The sequence below is a fragment of the Phalacrocorax aristotelis genome, chromosome 22, assembly GCF_949628215.1.
Source record: "Phalacrocorax aristotelis chromosome 22, bGulAri2.1, whole genome shotgun sequence".
NCBI lineage: Eukaryota > Metazoa > Chordata > Aves > Suliformes > Phalacrocoracidae > Phalacrocorax > Phalacrocorax aristotelis.
This window is the reverse complement of record NC_134297.1, coordinates 132,574-157,088: the sequence shown is the minus strand read 5'-3', so window position 1 is coordinate 157,088 and position 24,515 is coordinate 132,574. Positions and strand designations below refer to the sequence as shown.

The 24,515-nt window shown below is 58.7% G+C and overlaps 1 protein-coding gene across 6 annotated transcripts in view; it reads left to right on the top strand.

The window, feature by feature from the left end:
- Positions 1-24,515, top strand: part of BCL9L (BCL9 like) — an 80,226-nt gene that overhangs the window by 26,301 nt on the left and 29,410 nt on the right. Inside the window, exon 1 of one of the 6 annotated variants that reach the window (XM_075116173.1) lies at positions 24-128. The exons of 4 other annotated variants lie outside the window; for them this stretch is intronic. The gene's annotated coding sequence lies outside the window, so the exon portion shown is untranslated. Of the gene's footprint in view, positions 1-23; positions 129-14,726; positions 14,876-24,515 lie in introns of those variants that run through there. One more of the 6 variants, XM_075116171.1, reaches the window with a different exon arrangement.

The window sequence follows — 24,515 nt, the reverse complement described above, 5'->3', positions numbered from 1 at the left end:
CCGCGCCGCCGGCCCCGCGCCGCCGGCCGGCCCTCAGCAGCCCGCGGAGCCGCGCCGCGCCGCCCCGGCCGGCTCGCCCGGCCTGCCCTGAGCCGCCCCGCCGCCGCCGCCGCCGCCCCGCCGCCGAGGTGAGTGCCCCGCCGGGCCCGGGCGGCCGCCGCCCCGCCGCCGCCAGCGGGCTGTCATGCGGGCGCGTCCCGGCCCGCCGCGGGCAGCGGGCAGCCGCCGTAGCGCAGCGCAGCCCCCCGGGGGGGCGGCGTGCTCGGCGGGGAGGGGGCGCTGCCCCGGCTCGGCCTGCCCGCCGCTCCCCGCGCGGGTCCGCTCCCCGCGGCCGGCCCGGGACCCGCTGTCCGCGCTCCTCGGGCACGGCGCGGATGCCGCCCCGGTTCGCGTGGCCCGTCCCGCTTTGCTGTGACGCGCCGGGCACGGCTCTTGCCGGCTCCCCGCCGCTGCGGCCGCCGGTCGTTCCTCCCGGAGCGAAGAGCCTCCGCGGGGCCCCGCGCCGGACGCGGAGAACTTGGGCGCGCTGTGCGCGGTTGCGGCCGGGCTGCTCTGGATTTTGCAAGGCAATATCGGTGCCGCCGAAGCCCCGGGGAGGACTGGGACCGGGGTTCCTGCATCCGGACCCGCCGCGGTTCACGTGGGGTTTCAGTAAACGCTCCTGTCGGACCTGTCCCAGGTGTCCCGGGGAGTCCTCTCCCCTCTCTTTGCGGTACCCTGCTGCACGGGCTTCTGTCCCCTCTTGAGGTAAACCACGGCATGTGGTCGGCTTGGAGGAAAAAGGGAGGAAACGCCGAACGTATGCGCTTTCCTTGCGCGCAGAGAGGAGCCAAGGTAACAAAACCATCCCTGCGTTGTTGTTGGGGATGTGTCTCGAGCAGGTGGTGAACTTGTCCAAGCCCCGCTCTGCCAGCAACCACTTGCTGGAGTAGAAATGTGAGAAGGATGCATATCTGCACACATAAGTAATGCTACGTGACAGGGCAGGCTGTTGTGTTGTTGTGCGTGGCGTCTGCACGCCTCGGGGGCAGCGCCGTTTGACAGGGTGTCGGGCTGCGGTGGCGTACGGTTGCATCCCGGCTGTGCGAGGCAAAGGGCCGCCGGCAGCGTGGCACAGAGGACGACTGCATGTCTTTGGCTGTGGTGGTGCGCCCCGCAGAGCGGTGCTGCGGGAGACTTAGCTGCGCGCTCTTGACCCGCGGGAGCCGCGAGCGTGGCTACGGCTCGTTTTGCTGCCCAAACGCTCTTTCATGCCAGGCACGCAGCGATGACACGCAGCTCCTTCCAGCTGTCGGTCGCCAGGACTCTGCAAAGGGATGTATGTGCGCCTTGTTTTGCTACTTTGGCGGCAGGAGGGATAAGAAAAGTGAGTCACGGAGGAAGCAATTTGCCCAAGGTCGCATGGCGAGTCTGTGTCGGTGCTGAAGCAAGACTCCTTTGACTCCGGCGCCTGCGATAACGCCGGCTGCCGCCACACGTGGGTATATAATACACACCCGTGGCTGCTACTAGTGCAAAAATCACCAGGTCGACGTTGTCGCCTGATCCTCTTTCTCCTCGGAAGGAAGATGAGCGTATCGGTGTGCTGTCTCTACAGCAATTGTCCACTCCGTCGGGGACGTTTGCCAGAGCCTTCACACCCTAAACGCTCTAGAACCTTTCTGTCTGGTTTTTAACGTGTGTTTTGCCATTTTGGCAGGGCAGATGGTGCGATCGGCGCCTCTCCCCCACCTTGACCTGTATCTTCGTTACCTAGAAAATGCGTTTTGTGGCATTTGGTGTTTTCTGTGGCGCGATGCTGTAGGCGTTACTACGTCTCCCTGCCCCTGAAAGTCCCTTTCCACTTTCTAGACGCCCCCCCACTGGAAAAAAAAAAAAAAGGCAGCGGCTAAAGGAAAGCTTGCTCAGAAACTTGAAAGTACAGTTGTCGTTCAGTTGAAGAAAGAAAAATAGTTATGTTTTGTACTTCAAAGCCCTTCAGCTTTTGCCTCTCGCCATGTTGCTGTTGGAAGGTGGCTCTCAGGCTGCTGCGTGCCAGAGGGGACAGACTGCCGCGTGAAGCTGGAAGTACTGAGCTCGCTGGGCTACGCTGCTGCAGGGCAGCTGCCAAGGATGCGCTGGAGTTGCGCTTCAGCTCCAGGCAAACTCAAGCCTGTAGAGCTGTGGACCTTGCTGGTGCTGGCTTGGACAGTCCCTACGGCCCAAGCTCGACTCAGCCTTTGGCTTTTCTATTGAGTCGTCGGCCTAGCTGGCGTCGCGTCCTCCGTATGTGCTGTTTTCGGGGGGGGGGGGAGCTTTGTTTTTCCTCCCCACCGCTGCGGTTCTCTCCGGCTGAAACACTGTGAGCACTCTCCCTCCCGGCAGCACTTGCGGTGTGGAGGGGTGCGGAAGGGAGCTGTAGCTAGAGAGGAGACTCTTGGGGAGTCTCCTCAAGAGAGGAGGCTCTGCGGGGAGCATCAGCTCTGTCCCAGCCAGTAGCTGTTTCTTGCCGCTGTAGAGGCATTAGCGGCTTACCCCAGTCATCTTTGGCTGGTTGCAGAGTCCCAAGTAAAAGTCGGGCCCTGGGATTGTTTTCCATGCCCCGTCTCTTGTCGGTGCCGTGCCTGTGCAGCCTTGACATCGGGACAGCCTTTGCGTCCTTGCGCTGTCTCAGGTGATTGCGTCAGGCTCGGCTGCTGCTGAGAGTGAAAGTTTTTAGCCATTGGAGTGCTTGAGGATGCGTCTGCGTTCCCCCGAGGTCCAGATGTGCTCTTGCTGGCATGAGTTGTGTATTCCAGCTGCTGCAATGGGTTTTAAGCTGCTCGGGTGTAGCCGTTCCTTGGGGATGGCACCGGCTGGCTTCCAGCCCTTAATTCCTTAGGGCTCCATCTAGTTTTAAATACCCCGACAGAGGGATCTCCTAAGCAGGCCTCTTCTGGGGGAGTAAGTCTCCTGTGGAAGAGCGCAGGTTTGCTGTTCCTGTCCAAGAACGTGTTGGGGGTCTGCTCCACCCGTGAGCCTGCTCCTGAGGCGCTGTAGCTGCCTCCTCCCAGGGGTGATGTCTGTTCGTCCCCCGTAGCTTTAGGCGAGCAGGAGCCCGGAGCTTGCCCCGCAAATGTCATCTTCCTCGTACTGTTGCTCTTTTGGCAGAGACCCAGCGTCGGCATCAGTGTCCTGGGCAGGGGCGAGCATAGGAGGGTTGGGCTATGTTTGTGACTACTTCTGGCATTTTTAACAGGAAACGTGGTACGTAGGTGCATGGATATGTGACACAATGAAGGATGGAGGTATCATAGCGATACGATGTACAGATGCGGTGATATTTTGTCAGTGTTATTTAAGCTGCATCAGCAAAGTGCTAGGAGGATTGCCAGCATGACTCTACTGGCAAATCAAAATCTAATGCAGGTCAGGACTCGGCGTCACTCAGCTCGCCTTTCCTCCCAGGAAGATGTTGACTGGCAAATGCGTTCTCTGGCGATCTTGTGCGTGGTTCCGTGTTTCTAGGGGGCGCGGGAGCTTTGGATACTGACTTTACACGTAGTTGATCTCCATGAATTAAAACTGCCCTACAGGTTTCTTGTAGCGCCGAAGCTCTGGACAAACACACCCACCTTGGAGCAAGGGGCCTAGGAAGCATTGCAGCTGCTTTGCTTCTCAGTTGCGCGTGTCCAGCAGCTCTGGGAGGCCCAGGGACTGAGGATGGCCGGAACATGAGTTCTCGGTTCTTCCTGACTTCTGCTTCAAGTTGCGTGCTACCTGCCGGCAGGTCGGTCTTTGCTCCTCTGGTTTGGCTTCCCTTCCGCGACCACCGCCCCTGGCAGTCCCAAGTGGAAGGCACACAGGAACTGTTAACGGAGGTTGGCGGGGATGGTTTCTGTTGCTGTATTTTGTCCTTCCTCGGACTCTCCCTGGGAGGCAGCACCAGCCAAACCACGTGGCGTGGATGAGAGGCACCCTTCCTCCTTCCGTGGTGCCTGTTCCAGGTCATCCGCTTGGCACCAGTCCCTTCCTGGGAGCAGGGAGCTGGTTTTGTGTTCTTCCTACCCAATTTTCTTTGAAACTCAGAGGTGGAGAGGGTGATGGATTTTGTTCTAATTGGGACCGCTTCATGGTGGCGTTTGCCGTTGCCACAGGGCTGTACCTGGCAGGAGCCAGAGCGGAGGAAGCAGTTAGTGTCACTGGCACCTGCTTTTGATTTAAGGGAGAGGCACGCTACAGAGGGGCGACTTGCCAGGAGCTCTGTGCGCTTCCTCGTGTCCTTGGCGAGCCGAGCTGTGCTTGCTGGTGCCCTGGGCAGCCTGGTTCCTGGTGCGGCGAGAGAGGGAGCACGGGACACCTTGCTGTGGCTACCCCAAGCCTGCACCAAGCCTTGGAAGTGGGTGTGCTGCTGTTGGGTGCCCTGACCAGCTCCAAGTCCCGCTTGCTTGGACCCAGAGCTCCCTTCCCACCTTGTGCTCCTGCCGTCCCTCCGCCGGGGCACGGGACGGGCTGTTGCAGACACACAGCTCCCCATCGGGCAGGGTTGCCTTGATGCCAGCTGCGACCCTCCTCTGGAGGAAGCAGCGTGAGGGTGGTGGGCTGCGGCACCCTGGAGAGCCAAGTGGGAACCTGTTCTGCTCTCGCTGGGTGCGCGTCTGGGCTGGGCGCAGCCAGAGGGATGAGGCCTGCTTCCCGCTTGCTCAGCTCTTTCTGGAGTGGTGCGCCGGTTCTTCGGCAGCTACTGGTGTCTGGGCACAAGTGGCTCCCCTGTATGCCAGCATCCTTGCTGGTTGTCAGATGGCTGCATCAGGCAGTGGTTTCCAGCCCCTCCGTGCTGCTGGTGATGGAGGGGCAGGGCCTTCACCTGGCATCTTGTCCTGCTGCGCCTTTCCTGGGCAGCTGCAGGCAGAGGATCATGCTAGCTGTGCCTAGGCGTCTTTGGGAGACTGCGCTTCCCCGATGCGGGCAGATTGTCTGCCAGCTTCAGCCGGAGCTGCTAGAGAAAGTGGCGCTTTGTTACTGGGTTTTGCTTCCACCCAGAGCAGGAGCTAGATTTGGGGTTTGTTTTTTTTTTTTTCAGCTGCAACTCAAGATGCCTTGAATCCCAGCTAGGGGATGATGGGGAGCCTCTCCTGATGCTGGGGCAGTAGCCTCAAGATGGCTTTAAGATGGGGCTGTGCGCTGTGCCCAGAGGTGGGGCGTCACCCTGTTTGGTGAGGAGCTCTGCTGGAGCCAAGTCCTGGGCCAGAAGCCAGGTTTGTGATCCGTGCCAGAGAGGGCGAGACTTGGAAAGCAAAGCAGAGCTCCTCCTGTGTGAGAGATGGCCTGAAATACCGAGCAAAACCACAGAGTGCTCCTTGTTCCTGCCTGTGCCTACTGGTCTTCCCTCACCCTGAAGTATGTGGGAGGCCACAGGATGGACCTGCTAGGGCGCAGCAGGAGCTGCTCACCAGCCCTAGCTAGGGCCCACTCCCCGGGCACCTCTACTCCAGCCTGCCTCTTTGTGCTGCTGGTTGGGTTGGGTTTTGGTGGGGTTTTTTTGTTCGGTTGGTTGTTTTTTTGTAGTTAGCTTGTTTGTTTCCATCCTCCCCTCCCTTTTAACTTGCTGTATATTCCCTCACCCATCCTCGCCGCTACTGGTTTGAGGGCCACCTCCTTGCAGGCCGGCTGTCCGGAGCAACGCCGCGTGTGGGTACGCCGCTCCTTCTGTCACGGCTCAGCTGAGCAGCTTTCCTTTTCCTTGCTCAGCTGCTTAATGCAGTGGCCAAGGAGGGGAGCGGGCTAGGATATGGTTCGTGCAGAAGATGCTCCGCGGCACTGACTGTTTACAGACTCGGTGCTTCTCGAAATGTAAGCACAGGAAGTGCCAGGCTCTGCCGGGGTCTGCGTGAGCAGCGTGGCTCCTGCACGCCGGGCGTCTTGCAGCCTCTGGCAGTAGTGATGTTCTGCACTGTCACAGGCCAGAGGAGGTTTTGAGCGCTCCGCAGAAGCAAGGCCTTGGGGTTTTTTTTGCCTTCGAAATAGAGACTGGGAGGAAAAGTTGAAAGGAAATGACTTAACCAAAGGCAGGAAGGGAATATGGGGCAGAGCTAGGGCCAGATGCCAGGAGTCCCGATTCCTGCTCATCGCTCTGCTCCTCCTCAGCTGCCTCTTTAGGTCTCAGCCTCCTATTCTAGCCCAGGTGTCCGGGGGCTTTTCCAGCCCTCGGAGAAGCTGGAGGTCAGGAGCTTCTCTCATGAAGTATCCTCAACGCTTGGTGCGTCCGTGAGCTTTCCAGTCCCTGAGTGTCTCATCTCCAGGATTTGCCCAGCTGAGAAAACCGTAAGTTAGAAAGCTATGACTCAAGTGGTTATAGCAGAAGTCGCAAACTGACTGTCAGACAGACCAGCGGCAAACAGACAGTCGAGCGTCTGGTTCTCCAAATAGCACCGTGGTCCTCGTCCCATGCGTGCTCTGCAGAGAAATGCTGTTCTCCCAGAACGCTGTACCCTTGTTTGGGGAGCCGTACCCAGGCTTCTCTTAAGGGTTTAAGTTAAGGGGAGCTGTTTCTTGCTGCTTGCAACGTGTGCCCTCCTGAAGCTGGCTTCATGGATGGTCTTCCTGGACTTGCCACTCAGCCTTGCCATGGTCGGGTGTGGATCGGTTGACGGGTTCTGCCGGCAAGGACTCTGTGGAGCACTGCAGGCCTCCTAATAGAAAATATATTCTGAATATCCCCTGTGGGAGAAAGATGCTGCTCAAGAGCTGTCTACCAGTGAACAGTTGTGCTCCCCTTCAGATGGGAAGGGGTTTCGGCAGTGGGTGGGATGGCTGCTCTGTTGTTACGCAGTGCTGGGCTCCTGGCTTCCTGGGAAAGGCACAGTGTGAGGCTGCAATCGGTAGAGGATGCTGGCTTATGAAGAGGCCGTTGCGGGGGTCCCGAGTAGCCATGCTGTAGGTCTTCTGCAGCCCTGGCGGTCTGCGGGCTCGGGGCAGCGAGGAGCTGGGATGGGGAGCTCCGAAGGGCAGTAACTGAGAGCAAGGGCTGCATCTCTGGGTGACTCTCCTGACAGCGAGCTGGCCAAGGCTGTGGAAACCCCTGCAGCACTGGAGCTTTCACCACTTCCTCTGCAGGATTCGTTCCAGCACCGGTCTGCAGCAGAGGATCAGGCCAGACAGGGCCTGAACGGAGCGGGTCCGGCCACAGGCGAGCCTCAAGCACGGCAGCTAGGCTGGGCTGAAAGCTGCCTGTGTCCTGCCTCTGTGCAGCCTTGTTTGAACTTTTCTCTGGCAAGGAGCAAAAGGAACCAGGGAGACCTAGGGCTGGTCCAAGCAAGTTTCCTCTGCTCTCCCCGCCCCCAGATGTAACGGAGGGGGGGACACAGGGCCGGCAGCAGCTCCAGCCTGCCGTCCCGGAGCGGAGCAGTTTGGGGGGGTCCTTGGTCACAACAGCTTTTGAGCAAACGTTTTTTTTGCCTCTGGTGTTCCCTGCCTCTTGGGCTGCGGCGCAGGGAGGGGGAAGTGAAACTGTGGTTCAGAACAAGCCCTCTGGATGGCAAGAAAATTGCTGAGTAGCCGGTTTCCAGGTTGCCGAGGTCCTAGCCAGGGCCCGGTGTGGCTGCCAGAAGCAACAGGCTTGGAATTTCCTCCGCCTGGTGCCAGCTCCTCTTGGGCTGGCCGCAGCACCTCTGCTGGGGCTGGGGCTCCTCTTGAGCCCTGCGGATGGGGCACTCCCGGAGCAGGGGTTACACCGGAGCTGGAGCTGCCCCCCTCGCTCTCGCAGCCTGGTTTCTATTTTCTTTTCAGGGTCCAAGCTGCTTTGAATTATGCAGCCTGCGCCTCCCGCGGGGCTCCTTGAGCAGCCGCCTAATGAGCTGAGCTTCTGACAAACTTTGCTCTGGCTCTGGCTACGCTTGGAAAATTTTACAGCCTTTTCAGAAAAAGGAAATGCCAGGAAAGGCCTGTCTCTTCTTATTTTTATGAGGGGGTCCCAGTTGAGAGGGGGTGAGATGCGTTTGGAAAAGAAGACAGGAAGGATTTTGTATACTGTGGTATAGATGCTTTCTAGTGATCGGGGCGAGCGGGCTCGGTGCCTCCTGCCGGAGCTGGGCACGGCACGGGACAGGACCCGCAGGGCTCTGGGAGGGTGCGTGAGGGGCGCAGGGAAGCAGCGACTCCGCTTCTACAGGGCAGTGGTGGTCTGCCTCTTCCCTCCCCGCTGCCGGCATAGCTACTGGCTGTTTAATCTTTGCTAATTATGCCTTTTCTCTGAATGGCAGTAGTTTTATTTCCACTGCGGTTGCAGGCCGAGGCTCCCGTTCGTGGGTGCGCTGCGTGTCGGTCTGCAAGGCTCGTGGGAAGGAGCGCCGCTGGACGCTGGGCTGGTCGTCTCCCCGTCACGGGGGACGGCGGAGTGCCCAGGCAGGGTGCCGGTGGGCACAGGAATGTAGGAACACGGGTGGCACCAGCACAGTGTTTGACCTGAAAGGGACAGGCTTGTGTAATTTGCCCCTTTGGCTGAGCAACCGTGTTACAGTAGGAGAAACCTGGGCACAAAATAAGCTGGGACTTGCCTGCCTTCCCTTGGTAAGATGGTACCAAGAAGGGAACTGGGAGCCTTCAGTTTTGGGTAAACTCTCTCTCGGGGAGGTGCTGAAGGTCTGCCCTCGGTTTTGTCTGGCTTCCCTCGGCGGAGCCCACCGATGGCGGCACTGAACTCCTGACAAGCGCTTCTGTCGGAGAGGCACGGGGGCTACGGGCTGGTCCTTCCCATCCTCCTCGCGTGTCCTCACACTGTCCCAGATCCCTTTCCAACGGTAAAAAGGCACCTGCAGAGACCGGGACGGGGGTGTTGGTTGGAGCCTGTACAAACTGCAGCGGCCTGGGGAGCTGTGGAGCTTCTCCGGCGGGAGAGATCAGGGTTTCTGTGGGATCCGTAGGCATCAGCTGCTGCCAGTCGTGGTGGATGAGCATCAGACGTGGGCAGCAGTGGCTCTGGGTGGAAGGATGCCTCGCGCCAGTCCTGCTTTGGGGGCTTTGCCTGTTACGCCTGTCAGGAGCGCGGCGCTGGATGGCTATTTGATTTGGCAGCCTGTGCGGGCCTGGCAGCCCTAAGAGCGGGATGCGGGCACCAGAACCGTGCCCTCCTCTCTCTTTTTTTCGTCACTCCACCCATCCCCAGCTTCCTGCTGTGTCGGGCAGGAGAAAGCACCCTCCCGGGGCTGCATCCCCTCCTCCACCTGGAAAATGAGTGATATGTCCCCTGTCCTTTCTCGGGGCTCGCGGGCAGAAGCCGAGATTGCGTTTGACAGCGGAGGCCGAGCGCCGTGGCTCTGGTGCTGGGAAGTACGAGCGCGGCTCTCCTGTTGGCCTCGCGCAGAGATGAGCTGCTCCGTCCCAGCTCGTTCTCGGAGCTCGAAACGTGTGGGGAGCTGCTGGGAAAAGTATTCAAAGAAGAGTTAAAAACCTTTTTGTTATTTATTTCTGTGATGCACCTGCGTATATCTGCTTTAGAGTGGCTGAAGTGGATGTTTCTTGCACTCTTTAATTAGTTTCCTAATTGTCAGCAGAGAATCCCGTTTCACATGAACTTGTCACTGCGGGTGACGAGTCCGAAGCCTTGTTTGTCGTCTTTGCCATGAGAACAGTAGGGCCCCAAAAGAAGAACGGATAAGTGCAGCAGTGTGCTTGTAATGCAGTCAGTAGCACCCTTCCTCCCAAAATGTTTCCGCACGTCCGTGGCTTGCTAATGATCTGCCTCGGTTGCCCACCTCCACTGGAGAATTCAGTGCGGGTTTTGCTCCCCGCTCCCTTTTAAAACTCTCTCTTTAAAAAAAAAAAAAAAAAAAAAAAAAAGAAATGACAGTTTTCAGTGTTTGAATCTGCTTTGGAGCCCGTTTCAAAGCACAAAACCAAGCAACCAAAAAGCCCTCCCAAAACCCAAACCTGGTTTTGCTTATTGAAAGTCAGTTTCGTGAGCTTGAAGTTGTAAATATTTTGTAAAGAAAGGATTTACTTTGCCGTAAGCAGAACTTCAGCAAAGTGGTGTCCTGCCACTTACAAATATTTTGCTATAAACGTAATTTTAGCCCTGATTTTGCAGGTGCGTTTGTTATTTTAGTGAGGAGAGGGATTTACCCACCTGAGTGTGTGTGCAATCGGGACCTTACATGTAAGTGGCTGCTCCCCAGCCCGCACAGCGCTTACAAAATACTCAGAGAGGCTCAGCTGCTGGTGGCAAATGTTTATCGGTTAGTTTATTATGCTTTTTAATCGAAAGTAATTTCGCAAAGTCCTCGTCTAATCAAAATGTATTACTTATATTAGCAGGCTTAGACTCTTTTTAAGGGCTCCGCGTATTTTTCTGATGCTGGTATGGACCCCTGTGCAACAAATCTAAGGCTATTGCAATAACAGGCTGCCTTTCTTAAGTACTTTCCTCTGAATTCCCAGCAGTAGCCCGCAGGCCCTTGGAGGTCCACGCTGGGTACTTTTAACACCAGTGAAGCAAACCAGCCGCCCTAGGATTTCCTAGTTCTCAGGCCGGTGCTGGCAGAGCCATGCTCCGAGCCCTTTAAGTGGAAAGGGATGATGTTGGCATCCCTCCGGGCTGCTGATCCCTGTCTGGGCGATGCCAAGCTTTGTGCTCACCCCGCCGCGACCAGATGGAGAGGTCACCTGCGTCGCCCATCCTCAGGTTAAAACAAGATTGTGGAAGAAGGTAGCTGTAGTTGGCGGTTGGTTGGTTGGAGGGGGAGCGAGGAGACGGGAGCCTGTCCGAGAGCCACGGCCCGTTTTGGGATTGCCCTGCCTCCGTGACCTGATCCTGAGCGTGTTGGATGGTTGCTGTTTCGGCGTTTGGTCTGTGGCTGTTCCTGGCTGCGGGTGGTGCGAGGGCTGTGGCTGTGGCTGCTGTTTGCAGTATATTTGGAAAAGCTATCGGGAGCGTGCGAAGAATTGATCTGTCTCGGAAACCGATAGAAGGATCCCAGTAGCAAACATGCCAGGAGGCCAGGCTCGTAGTTGTCTTGCTACCTCCTTGCCTCCCCACTGGGCACGGACACTGAAGTGCCTGGAGCAGCTCTGCTGTCTGCTTTGCAGGCTCAAACTCTGATCGTGTGCAAGTGGCCCGGCGCGAGCCCAGCCGTGCTCCTGCCAGATGTGACGTGCTGAGGGTCAGGGAGGGGACGAGGCAGAGCTGGGACCTGGCTCAAGACGAGCACCTGCCATGCAGGCTCCCTTCTGCATGCAAGGCGTGCGTCCGCAGGGTCCTCCCGGCTCTGGAGCGCCGTGGCTGACGGCTGACCCTGGGCTTGGGGAGGAGGAGAGGTGTGGGGGAGTTGGGGTTGTAGCGTGAAGCAGCAGGGAATCTGTGCATCGCCCTTGGCCAGCAGACTACTCTAATGCCTCGTCTGATTTGCATATCAATTAATTTTTATTTTAAGAGGACTCAAGTGGACCTAAGTGCCAGACCGCATCTCAGTGTGCTGTAGGAGGAGCCCAGGAGCTGCTTGGTTTGATCTGAACAACAAGCCTGAGGGTGGGATCGCTTAATGAGCCAAAGACCCCTCTGGCTGAAGTTGGTTCCTTTCCATCCGAAACGGCAAGTGCCCATTTTTCTGGGGGTTTTAAGGTCTTTTTGAGCAGTCTGGGCAGCGAGTGAGCGAGAGAGGGTTGTGTAGACCCCAGCAACGGTCAGGACGCTGTCTGACGGGAGGATGGCTTGCCTAGGACCTGCCGCTGCCCCTCGGGGGTGCCAGTGCCGTGGGTCCCATTCTCTAAGGCGCTGCTCCTGGCCACCGTATGTCTTGACAGGCTGACGCTGCCTGGCTCGCCACATCCCGGGTACGGGACAAAGCCTGTGGGAGAAGGGTGGTTGTGGGGTAGCTGCTGGATGCGGAGCTCCCCTGGTCGGCCTCACTGCTCTAGGGTGGGGAGGAAGCCAACCTCCTCTGCCCAGAGGCAGGAAACAAGAACCACGTGAGCTGCCTCGGAGCCTGCCGGCACCTCACGCTCGCACCGAAAGCAGCACGGCTGGGCTTGGGCTCACTGGCTGCCCACACGGCGCCGGCCCTGTGTCCGCTGTTTGCAAAACGAGGGGGGGAACGTGCATCCCCACCTTGGTGGGGGGCATCTCCCCTTTTGGCTCCGCTGCCCAAAGTGGGAGGCTGCAGCCAGAGCTCCTGGGCTCTCTTCCTCTTTCTCCCAGGAATCTGCTGTGCATCCATCCTCAGGCACCTGCCCGGGCTCTGGCTGTCAGTGCCCGGCTGTCGCGCATGCCAGGAATAAAGGCAGCTCATGGGCTGCAGCACGCTGCCTTCACCCAGGCCCCCGTCGCCAGACGGCCCCGGCGCGATGGCTGCGCCGGGGTTTGCAGCCGCTGCTGCTTCCTGGGCAAGAGCGGTCTTGCAGTCTTCATGGCAGGGCTTTTTCCTCTTGCTTTCAAGGTCTCTCGACAGTCATCCTAAGGTCTTTCTCCGACCCCCCAGCCGGGGTGCCGGGACTCCCGCTTCCCGTCGCTGAAGGAGCTGTTATCGGAGGGGAAAGGCAACGTGAGCTTTCTCGGCAGACTCCGTCGTGTTTGTCCTGTTCAATTACAATGCAGCAGCAGTGGCACCAGCCGCCGCCTTCCTCCCCTCGCTGGGCTGGAGCGCTGCAGGCTCTCGGCAAATGCTGTCTGCGGACATCTGCTGCCTCCTCCCCCACCGCCTCCTGGCAAGCGGCAGCAGCTTCCCAGCGAACAGCCTGCTCTTTGCATCACCCCCCGCACGCCCGACCAAAGCTCCCCTCTGCTCTTACAGGCTCCTTCGCAGGACCTTGAAATGGTGGTTTCCCCGGTGCTGGCTCGGCTCCAAGCAGCCTTCCGTCTCACAAGACTGTAGCTGAAAAAAATCAGGGTGCCTGATGGAGGGGAAAGGCTTATTAAAGGTGATGCTTAGCCAGTTCTGGCTTGTGATTCAAACAGGCAGCCCTCTCCTTGGCAGGTCTCCAACCAGCGCCTGGGGCCTGAGGCAGGCGCGGAGTCTGGGGCAAAAAGCTCGGAGCCGTTTGACTGGAGCAGATGTGGCAAGGTCAGCTGCGAGCTGCGGCCCTGGTGCCAGCGCGGGATGCTCTGCTCCGGTGTCTGGCTGGGGCGCGTCCTGCGCAGCTGTGGGGGGCCAAGTCCGCTATTCCAGGTATTCGTCTGGCCCCTTCGTGGAGAAGGGAGGCCTGTTTCTTTCCGCTGTGGCAGAGCGGTGGGACGATGTGTTCCTTGGGTGCTGAGGGCAGCAGGGCTGTGGATTTCTGCCTTCTGAGAGTAACCCCCAGGCTTGGTAGTCCTGCCACCCTGGCAGCAGGAAGCACCCTCCAAAGTGGCGTTTCTGTGCCTTCAGCCTCTTGGCGCTGCTGTGCCAGGTTCCTGTCCGTGGGTATGCGTTTGTCACCAGAAAGCGTGGCGGTAGCCTGGGAGGAGATCTTCATGCCAAGCCCGGCCAGTCCCCCGACACGACAGTCACCAAGATGCCTTGGCTGTAGCGTGTGTGCTTCTAGCCCGGGGGCGTCTCCGGAGGTGAGAGCGGAGGAGCTGAGAGGGATGGAGTGGAAGGATTTAATGAAGAGGGCATGGGGGGGGCAGGCAGGGGGAGAGCGGAACAAACTCCTTTCTCCTGAAACTGGTGAAGCAGTAGCTGGGAGCATGAAGGCAACGCCGGGCTGTGATCTCGGGGAAAGCCCAGAAGGAGGGCTGAGGTATGTGGATTAGTCAGAAGATATGGTAGAGGATGAAAGAGGATTCAGCAGCTCTGACTGTAAAGGCAGGTTTGGAAGAAGGAGCTGGAGGGATTGCAGGTGGGACATGAAAACAGGAGCTTGGAAAGATGGAATAAACGAAGCCGGTGGGGAAATTTGCCGTTTTGTACCTGGATCAGAAAGATGCGAGCATGATTCAAAGGGGTTTAGACAAGAAGGCACAAGTCTGTGTTTGGAGGGAGAGGGATCGTCTTCTTTGCTGTGACCGTCTTTGTGGTAGAGGGGTGCAGAGGCACAGCCAGCTCCCCCGTGCCAGCTTGGAGGAAGCGGTGTTGCGGAGGGAGCGTCGCTCAGCACACGATTAGTTGACAGTAGGTTCTGGCCCCCCTGTTTGGGTAAGTAAGGCTGTGCCCCATGCCCGTGCCAGGCGTCAAAGAAGCAGTAGCAGGAGAGCTGGGTGACTGCCACTGGAGGAGCTGGTGAAATTATCTGAGTGCCTGTGAAGGACGTGGCATAGAGATGGGAGCTGTGGGACCAGGCTGGGGCAGGGTGTCTGGCTGGCGGCGAGCAGAGGCCGGGGGCTGCATGGCGAGCAGGGCTGAGGCTCTGCCGTGTCACCAGCGAAGGGCCCCGGCGCACCCATCGGCATGATGTCGGGCACCAGTCTGTGGCAACTGGGACCGGTGCTGCTGCGTGGAGGGGAAGAGCCTAGAGCAGATCCGGCAGCCAGACCCGAGTCGAGTGCTTGGGTCTCCTGTTTGCCTGGGCAGTAACCGCAGGCCCCTCCTCCTCGTCGGTGCGGCGCTGAGCACGAAGGAGATGAAGCGAGGGAAAGATGGGGCATGCGTCTGAGAGGAAGATGAGAGATGCCGCTGAGAAACAGAACTGAGCTCCCTTCCTCTTTGTGTGCTGGCGGATACTCGGTGGGGTGGGGGCAGCGGGGCTGGGCTGCAGGCCAGAAACGCTCGCACACATCCCTGGGAGAGGAAGCTGAAATGCTGCAGGAAGCCATGCTCTCGCCTGCACAGGTGATCCAGAGCCGCTGCATCACAGGGGTGAGACAGCAAAGCCATGCCTCCCCCGACCAGCCAGACCCTGTCCCAGAGCCCAGGAGGAGGTGGCTGAGGAGATAAGGGAGCCCTGGCAGGCAGCCTTGAAAGCCCCCCTGAGGGAATGAGAGCACCACCAGCAGCTGGAGGCAAGACTGGTAGGTCCGGGTGTTTACCCAATGATGAGGAGAAGCAGAAGGTGCCACGTGGAGGCCGGTCGCTGCCTCCACCAGGAGATCAGTGGGGGAGAGGTGGAAGACAGCGGGGCATGACATTACCCTGGGAAGAAAGCACTGATGAGTGGAGGCAGAAGAAGCGCCAGGGCCCAGGAGGTTGCTGGGGAGGGAGGGCATCCCTTCTCTGAGCAGAGAAGGGGTGCCAGGAGTCTGGCTGGACCCTGCCAACGGGAGCTTTGTCTCCCGTGAGTGCCCCTGGTTGTGACTTTGTGCCTACAGGCTTCTCGGAGGACAGTGGCACGGCAGGGACAGGCGTGTGGGCTGCAGGGACTGGTGCTGGGCTCGAGGAGACCGGTACTTGGCTCTTCTCCCTTCTACAGGGGTGCTGGGCACGTTCCTGTGAGCTGCCTTTCCCTCTATGCCGAGCCTAATGCAAGGCTTTGTCGCAGGTGCTCGGCTCTCGCTCCACTGGGCTCTTGTTTTCCCCTGCGAGGAGTCTGACTCCTGGACCTAGCCCGCCGGCACGACTCGGTGGCTGGCGAGCCAGGACGCGGGCTGAGCTTGCACGCGGGTGGCCGAGTCGGGGCCCCGGTCGATGCCAAGGCATCAGCTGGCGCTCCGGGGAGGCCAGCTGCCTCCCCAGCCCCGCGCCGTGCAGGGCGGCCTCTGGGGAAGGCCGTTCTGGCGGGTCCGCAGCAGGCACCCTCCCCACCCTGCGCTTCCTGCACTTCTCGAGGGCTGGAGCCAGGAGGGACGGCGGGGAGGAATTGCCCTGCGAAGGGTTAACGGTGCGCTCCAGTCCGCTGCTCTCAGCAGCTTGGGCCCTGCCGCAGGAGCGGTGTTTAGCAGCTTGCTCCAGTTGGCGTCTTTCCCAGAATGCTTTGGAAAAGCACTGACCTCTGACCCGCAGTACAAACTGAGCCCAGCACGTGGGAGGGAGAAATTACTCCCAGACCTTCAGGCTCCAGGGTTTACAAGCTGCCTGCAATAAAGCAGCCATTTTTTCCGACAGTTACTAAATCTCCCCTTTTAGCTCCGCTGCAAACCTCTACCCGTCGCTCCCCTCCCCTGCCCCCAGCCCCGTGTCTTGCTCCTTCTGCTCAAATCAGAAACATCTCCGAAGGTGAGGCCAGCCTGTTCCCGCCAGGCTGAAGGCTGGGGAGAGCTTGAGCCGCCCGTCTGTGAGCGGTGCCCCTCGCCCTGCAGCGGCGGGTCCTGTCTGGCTTGGCGGCTGTCCTTGTGTCTGTCCGCCTGCTTCCCGCGTGAACCAGCCGGCAGCAGCAGGCTGCCCGGGTGCCTCTCTGCAGCAGTCCTCGGGGGGTCCCGCACCTGCTCCCCGTGCCCACGGCGGTGCACATCCGCACCTCTCTTCTGAGCCCTTACGAGGCTGGTGGGGCGCTGCTGGAGGTGATACCTCGTCCAGGGTAGCTGGCAGACCACGCTTCAGTATTGTCTTAATGTCCGTGCTGGGGACCGGGAGCCAAAAGGCAAAGGTTTTCTTCTGGGCTTTGCCGATGGCGGGGGCAGCTTTGGGCAAGGCCTTGGTTTTTCTGTGCCTCTGTTCTGCTGTCTTGAAACGGGAATAAGAGCCACAGGGTTTGCTCTTACCTGTCGTCAGCTCCTTAGGTAACTTATTCTGTCAGCGCTCCCCGCAGTGAGCGAGAGATTAATCTCCAGGGAGGCTGGCCAGTTTCTATGGGAGATCACTGCGTGGGAGGCTCACAAGGCTTCACCAGCTTGTGTTTGTAATGCCTGCCGCAGCTGCAGCGTGCCAGGTACTGCTCATTCACGTACGATTGTTTTATGGCTGTCCGGCGGTGTGGAAGCACCGAGTCGGTGTGGGGCAGTGAGCTCTGCGTGTCTGGTGCCATGCCGATCGTGCCAGCCTGTTGCGTTGCTGCAAGGGGCGTGGGGAGTGCGTGTCCGGGTTTGTCCAGCGCTTTGGGAACAGAAAGCGCTCGTTGCGAGTGGCTACCGTGCCATGGTCACTGTGGGATCCAGATAAATAAAACGGGAGCTGGTATTTCAAAACAACCTCTTCCCCGCTCCTCCCACCTCCCATGCACATTCCTCCGGCAGGGAGCAGGCGAAGGTGGGGAGCTGCCCGCAGCATAGTGCACAGCTCTCTTCCCAGCAGATGCAGGACACCTCAGACGTAGCAGGTCACCTTGGCCTTGGCCGTGCTGCCTGGCGGTAGAGGCACTCTGCCTGGGGACCAAGACCGCTGTGCCTAGCCCTCAAGGTGGCTGGCGGGAACCAGCTCTGGTGCCTTGGGCTTTCACCGTGCTCCTCTCCAGACCCGGATTTGCCAGGAGCGGTGCTGCGGCGGGAGCCTCGCGCCGCGCATGGCGCTGGCAGCAGCACGGCAGCGGCAGACCTGTGCTGCGCCTTGCTCTGTGCCGAGCCCTTGGGCACAATGTGGCAGGGAAGCCATTTTCCTAAACGCGTCTTAGGCCGGTCTAGGGTCTGCTCGACACGCAACAAAAAAGCACGTTCATCCGAATCCCCTTCTCTCCCCTCTCCGAGAGCTTGGTTTTGTTTTTAAATCTATATGGCAGGCGACCAAACTGGCTGAGTCAGTCAGCTGGCTGGCCACCAGAAGTAAAAATGCGGTTCTGTCCCCTCCCTCGTCCCCCCCCTCCCCCCCGGATTTTTTTCCTCCTTCACTTAGCGACAGTTTCATGTATTGACAACAAACCTCTTTCTGCCTCCTTCTCTCTCAGGGCCAGGACGAGTGGAAGCTGGTTTTTATTTTCAGAATCGGTCTAGGGGGAGAAGGTGCAGGATGGCAGCCTGGTTTTGCCGCCTTGCTTCTGCCTGCAGTGATGCTGCCTGGGAGGAGGGAGGGCTGCTCGCTGCGGCCAGGCCTTCGCAGGCTGATGGCAGCGTCCGCTCTTGTACGGGCAATTAGATGGAGAGGTGAAGTGTCGTGCCTAAGGCTGTGCAGGCCAGGCCTGGGAGGATGGGAGCTGAGGAGCAAGTCTCCCTCGGCCGCTGGCACCTAGGAGCCGTGCGGGCTGCGGGCTGGCTTTCAGGGGGCAGGAGGAGGCGAGAGGCGAAGCTTTGTTCCTGAGCATTTACAAGGGCTCGTGGCTGCCTTGGCGCAGGGGTGGCTGGCTGAAATGCACCCTGGAGTCGGCTTTTCCACTGGGAAGATGGGAGCCAGCAGCCCTCCTGCGTGAACAGCCCAACATCTCGTAGAGGGGCCGCCAGACACTGTGTTGCTGAGGGCGGAGCAGGCGTGTCCGGCCTCTCCGGCAGCAGGCTGCGTGGGCAGCTGGCTGGGTGTCAGGCGCCTCATGCTGTCAGGCTGCGCACGACACGTGTGTTCTGGCCAGAGGGACATGGGCATCTCCTGTGGGCGCTGGTGCGGTAGGGTGGTACAGGAGCTGCCTGCTTCCACTGCGCTGGAAGTCGTCACTGGTAAGCACTAATATCACCCCCCACAGCGGGGGACTGAACGGCTCGCTCCCTGCCTGCTGCACCAAGAGCTAGGGTGAAACGGGTGCACCGGAGCGCTGGGACTCGGATGGGGACGCAAAAGCTCCGAGAGACCCCTGCTTGCCACTGGCAGCGCTCCTGGGCCTCTGCTTTGGTCTGTTAATTCCCAGGGAGCAGCACCCCGACCTCAGAGCTCAGCTATCCCCTAGGCTTTCAGGGAGGCCACCGGTCACTGTCCCACCTTGTGCTCCCACCGTGCGCGTCCCTGCAGCCAGCTGTAGCTGGGCTTGGGCAGCAATGGGGTGCATGCACGGGGGGTGGTTTCCTGCCCTGTGGCCTGTGCTTTGGCCATCAACATCTTTACTCCATGTGCATCCAGCTTCTGTAGCCCATCTGTGGGCAGCCGTGTGACCTGTTCCCAGGGCGGGGGGGACACGGCACAGGGGGTGACGCAGGTACGATCCGAGTGCTGCCGGCTCGGCTCGTTGCTTGTGGCGAGCCCGCATCCCAGCCTGAATTGCGCGACGGATCGTGGGATCTCACTGTGTGTCCAACCGCCGGGGGGTCACTGGGCGCCTGAGCGTGTGGCACCTCGCAGGAGCAAAACTTCCTTGAGCAAACAAAGGCGGCTCCTCAGGGCAAGAGGAGTTTTCAGGTGCAAATTGGCTAGTTGGTCTGAGACAGATTTTCTTAATTTGTGTGTTGTTTTTTTGCTATTTCAAATGCATAAATGGCAGCAAATGCTTCAGCCTGACTCTCGCTTCTGTGTACTTCAGCAAGACGGCTGCATGAAAGCAAGCAGCCGGTTGGCTGCTGTGAGCCGTGCGGGTATCTGAGGATACCCACACTGGTCTGAACTAGTTTGCTGCTTCCTCCGTCATATATCACCGCTCAATTGCAAGACAGACTTCCAAGGCAGCAAAGACAGGGAAGGGGAGAAGTTGATTTACTGGGTTTTTTTTTTTTCGTTTAGCAGGAAGGGATGTGATGGGCTGAGAAATGTAAATGGTAAAATAAATCCTCCAGAATACTTTGCTCCATTGAAATGAAAGGAACTTAAAGGTGCACAAGGAGGCTCGAGAATACAATGGGGAAAGGTGCCTGCGAGCTCCCGGTAAGGCTGAGCCTCTCTGCCATGTGTCACGTGGGGAATGCAGAGGTGAGGGGAGCAATAGCTATCTTAGTCCCTGGAAGATGTCTCTCTGCACGCGTAGTTGTGCCCAAGCTCTTCCCCGATGGTCAGAGGCCCTGCCTATGCTATACAGCTGGAGGTGGCTACGAAAAGACTGCAGTGTGCGTACGTCTGCGGTTCATGCGGGACTGGGATAGCAGGACAGAAGCGGTTAGGAAAAGTGAGCGGCGCTGCTGGGATCTGGTGCTTGTTGGCAGAGATCGCTGGGGCTGGATGCGAGTAGAGGGCAACGGATGCCGCACGTTTGCTGGGCGCTAGGGGAAGGAGCTTTGGGATCAGGAGGTAGCTGCCGGCGATGCACCTCCTGCATTCAGGTGTGCCTAGTCCTCAGCCTGTCCTCAATTCCCTGGCCCAACTCTTAAGAGCTTGTGCCCATAGGGTTTGAGGACGTGTGGGAAGAGGAGAGCTCTGAAGCAAGACCCGAGTATCTCTCTGATGGAGTAACTGCACCTGATGTAGCCACGCTTTTTCCTTAAGCTTACTTGCAGGCATTCGCTTGGCAAATATGTGGGCCAGAAGAAGAGCAGGAACGGTTTGGAATGGAATATAGTAACTCGGAGTGACCTGCAGATTGCTGGCACCCATGGCCGGGTCCTGCAGTGGAGACCGTTATTTTCCACCAAACGTGGAGCCCGCTGGGGGCCTGAGCTGGCACAGGGGCTGATGCGTGCAGTGCTTTTGGAAGTTGTCTATGTTAAGTACCAGGACCAAGCAGGTACCCACTATCTGTGTGCTTTTGCTTTTGCTGGAAGGAAGGAAACGAGAGTTGTCAGTTCCACATTGTCCCGGTCAGTGTTGTTCTCTGCTTCTCAGGCCCTTGCCTCGTTGGATTGCAAACCTGTGGGGATCTCAAAAATCCCCTTGCTCTTTCTGAGAGAAAGGCAGGGCAGGAAATAATCCTGAAATGGACCTGCTGTTTAAGTCCTTTTGGCCTCACGATCTGAAACCTCTGACAAACTGCCAGCCCCCCATTTACACCCTAGCTGCGCCGTGGTCCTCGAAATGCCGGTGCTGCCTTACAGCTGTTTGTGGTGTTCCTCCACCCAGCAACCTGGTTTTTAATGTTGGGGGAGTGGGGGAGGGAAGCATCCCCGAGGGACTACTTAACTTCCACACCTGCTTCCATCTGCTCCCTAGGCAGGTGACCAGAGTTCGGCACGGTCTGTTTCTAACCTCATCACCAGGAAAGACGCTTGTAACAAGGTCTCGCCCATGGGCAAACTTTTAAACAAACACAAAGTCCTGCATCAAATCAATACCTGGATCAATGGGGTTTTTTTCCCTCTGTCAGAAATAGAGCTGTGTTGACTCAGTCTGCTGAGGCTGTTTCCCAGCACATCCCCCTGTCAAAGGCTGAAACGAAGAGCTGGAACGTCAAGCTCTCCCCAGTTACGCGGTCACCTGAGTTGAAGGTGGACCTGCATTTTGGGCTTCTTGGAAAGTCTTGCTTATAGTTCTTGGATCTAGCCGGCTCTCTCGAGTACGTCAGAGGGGTGAAAGAGACGGGGCCACCTGGCAAGCCCCGAGCAAAACCGTGGTGGTACGTGCTTTCTGCCCTCTGCCCTTCCTACCTGTCAGGTCCCCTTCTGAGTGCACCCCAGGAAAAGCCGAATGAGACTTCAGTAGTGCAGCACCCTGGTATGGTGGCCTTGGTCCCTTCCACCAGCCCACGCGTGCCGGCACAGGCTCGAGAGAGGCCCCCGCAGCGTTCCTCACCGGTGGGCTGTGCGTGCGTGTGTGTGAGTGTTGGTCGGGGAGGCTCAGCTCTGCGTGTGCCGCGCTGTGGCAGGCGTTCCCCACCATGCCGCCGTGGGGGCTAGCGACGGGCAGAAAAGGAGCGCCCTGAGACAGCCCCGTCCCATACAGCAGCCAGGCACTTCTGCGTTCAAGGCTTTGTCTATAGTTTTACTCGGTCTGGAAGGGAAAAATCCCTCCAGTGGAACTAGTTAGAGATGCAAACCTAGCTGCTGTCTGGTCCTCGGGCTGTCGGCACTGCGTGGAGGATGGACACCACTTGTCCCCTCCCTGTGGCTCTGCGTGCACATCGCCCTGTGATGCGGTGTCAGCAGGGCCAGCAGCCAGGGCTGAGCTGCTCTGCGATGGTCCCTGCTGAATGATGGGTGTTTCAGTGCGAGCTGTGCTGGGCGCAGAGCAGGTGGACAGTGCTGTGCCCTGAGGATGCTCAGGAGGACGATCTGCCCCTGGACAAGATGTCTGGATTTGGGAGCTGACAGCTTGTTTCCCATTTTGCCTTGTGAGCGTGAAGATGATCGTTGTCTCCTGGATTTGCCCGTGCGGAGCGAGGCTAGTGGGCGCAGCAGTCGGAAGGGTGAACCTACTGATGTCTTTGATAGCTGGAAAGGGCTATGAGACACTTGGAGCCCGCTCTGCTCCAAGAGAAAGGTGTTGTGTCTGCAGTAGGTGCCTTGCCCCGGCTCTCTGGAGCGCTTGAGGAAATCCTGCAAGCCCCGGCTGGATGCGAGCAGGGTGGCGTGTCTCCGGCCTCGCGCAGATCAGGCTTTACTTGCTTTCGCAGCGAGGTTCTGGTGCCCGGAGGTGGGGTTGCTGAATTTGCTGAGCCAAGCGTTGAACGAGAGAACCAGCGTCCTCCCTTCCCTGCTGTGCTGTAGGGTAGACTCGCTGTCTGGGTTGCAGCGCCGAGGCCTGGGGACAGCGGCACCTTGCAGGACAACCTGGTTCGTGCTGAGGCCAGGCAGGGCCGGGCTGCGGCGGGAGAGGTGCCTGGCCGCATCCCGCCGCGCTGCCGTCCCGCCGGGGAAGAGGGCACGGCAGGACTGCCGTCGCATCCACTGGTAGAGAGGCTGCCACATTCTCTCACGCCCCCGCGCTGGTACAAACGCGCACACGCGTACAGATGCAGGTTTGTACCGGCGTGAACATGCTCGTGCGGATTCGCATGGATCTGCGGTTAAGCAGGCACACCCACGCCAACATGGATGCAAATAGAGCCATGCTGGTGCGGGCCTGCTCGCCCTCACAGAGGCAGACGTGTTCGTATCCGCACAGCTCCAGGCTTGTGCCGGCACAGGCGCACGCATACATGCTCCTGCGCTCACAGACACAGGCGACAGAGCTAAGCCACAGCGCTGGTCTATTTTTGGGAGCACTCCTAAGAATTGTGAGCGTGTTTCAGATGTTAGAGTCTTAGATGGGGGAAAGCTAGAACAGATGGCTGGAGGGTTCAGAGCAGCAGCCCTGCTGAGAACAGATATTTATAGGCAGATTTAACCCTTGTGTGGTCTCTGGAGCCACGTTTAAAGGAACAGCGTCTGAAGTGAACGTCGTGGAGCCGAGCGGTGACCTCTGAGGGTGTGCTGTCCGATCTGGTTTCTGTGAGCCGATTATCGGTGTAGTCTGGAAATCCCATCTATGCTCTACCTCTCTCTTGAGCACAGGGATGCAGCTTTCCCTAGACTGTACAGCCTAGTTTCTATAAGCCTGGGTGAAGCTGGGCCGGTCGTGCTTATTACTCGCTGTCCGAGCTGGGGCGGCGGGTACGGAGGCTGCCCTGTGCTTGCGTGCCCAGCAAAATGAGGACAAAGATTGTTTTGTCCCTCTTAAAAAAAAAAAAAAAAAAAAAGAAAAGAAAAAAAATCAGGACAAATCTCTTTTGCCAGAGGTTACCCAGTTTCTTCCTTTTCCTTGTTGGAAGGAGAGATTGTGTTTTATTTGAGGCATGCTGTCTCATAAAGATACACAGATTAAACCCTGCCCTGTCAGGTCTGTCATATGTTTTTACCTGCCCTCGTCTTGGGCCCTCTTGCTTGAATATTTAGGGAAGAGCAAAATCCATCTGCAGGCTGTGCTGGTTTGTTGAACAGCACCGGCTGCAAAGTGGGGAGCACAGCGCGTTTACGCTGACAGATCTACTTGTAGCCCTTTCTTTGAGAGCAGCCAGCCTCCTGTTTGGGACCTGAAGTAGCGTTGTATTGAGCTTGTACGGCGTGTCTTCAAGTGGGCTTGGTGGAGCTGAGTAACAGCAGCAGGCGAGAGCGATCTGGGGGCAAGGAAGAAAGCGATGCCCTCAGGTGGGAAATGTAAAGAAATGACAGAACAGTTACCTGGGAGTTGCAGGGGAGAAGGCTCCGGCTCTGAAAGCACGAGCCAGGGTGCAGACCTGGGGAGCTGCGGGAGCACGCTCAGGCTGCTTGTCAGCCTGGCTCTGGGAAAATTAGGGAGCAGTGGCGTTGCCGAGCTAGTGTGGGACGCTGGGAGACGGGATAGAAAAGAAACCGAATGGGGACTGCTGGCGGAGCTGGTGCTGCCAGGTCAGAGAATTGTGCTGGCCTCCGTTTGTGCTCCTGAAAACGGGAAGACTGAGTCTAGTTGAGAGATGGGGGAAGAAGCTGCAGTGTTGAGTGGAAAAGGACACACCTCCCACACAGACAGGCAGTCAGTCCTACGGGGCTCGAGCTGCAGTGGCTGTGCACAGCGCACACGGCGTGCACCCGAGCTGCAGCTTCCCCCTGTCGGGACTTGGACCAACCCAGCTGTTTGGAGCTGTGCTCTGCAGCATTGCCTGCAGGCTTCTGCCCAGCATGAGGCGTCCTGGGGAGGCAGTGCCGAGCGGAACGGGGCTGTTTTCCGCTCCTCTTTGCACTGCGACGCTCCTGCGGACCAGCCGGAGCTGCTTCTGATGTTGGAGGCATCATGCAGCGGCTGTAAGGTGGGCTGCTAGTCCAGAGTCGGGTTCCTGGCCAAGAGCTCCACGCAGATGCTCAGTGTACACTTCAGTGAGCTGAGCTTGTGGTTGTGTACCCCGGTCCGATGCCTATGGGGGCGTGAGGCTCTGCTGGAGAGTCTGGGAGCGTGACAGAGTGCCAGCCTTGCCTCTGCGTAGGACTTGCCAGCGGCAGTGCTGCCGCTGTGTCGGGGATCAGCTCTGTGTCTCGGGGGTGTGAATTCGGAGCATCCCGAGTTCTCTTTGCACTGACGTGCTGGGGCCGGGAGATGCAAATCTGTAGGAGT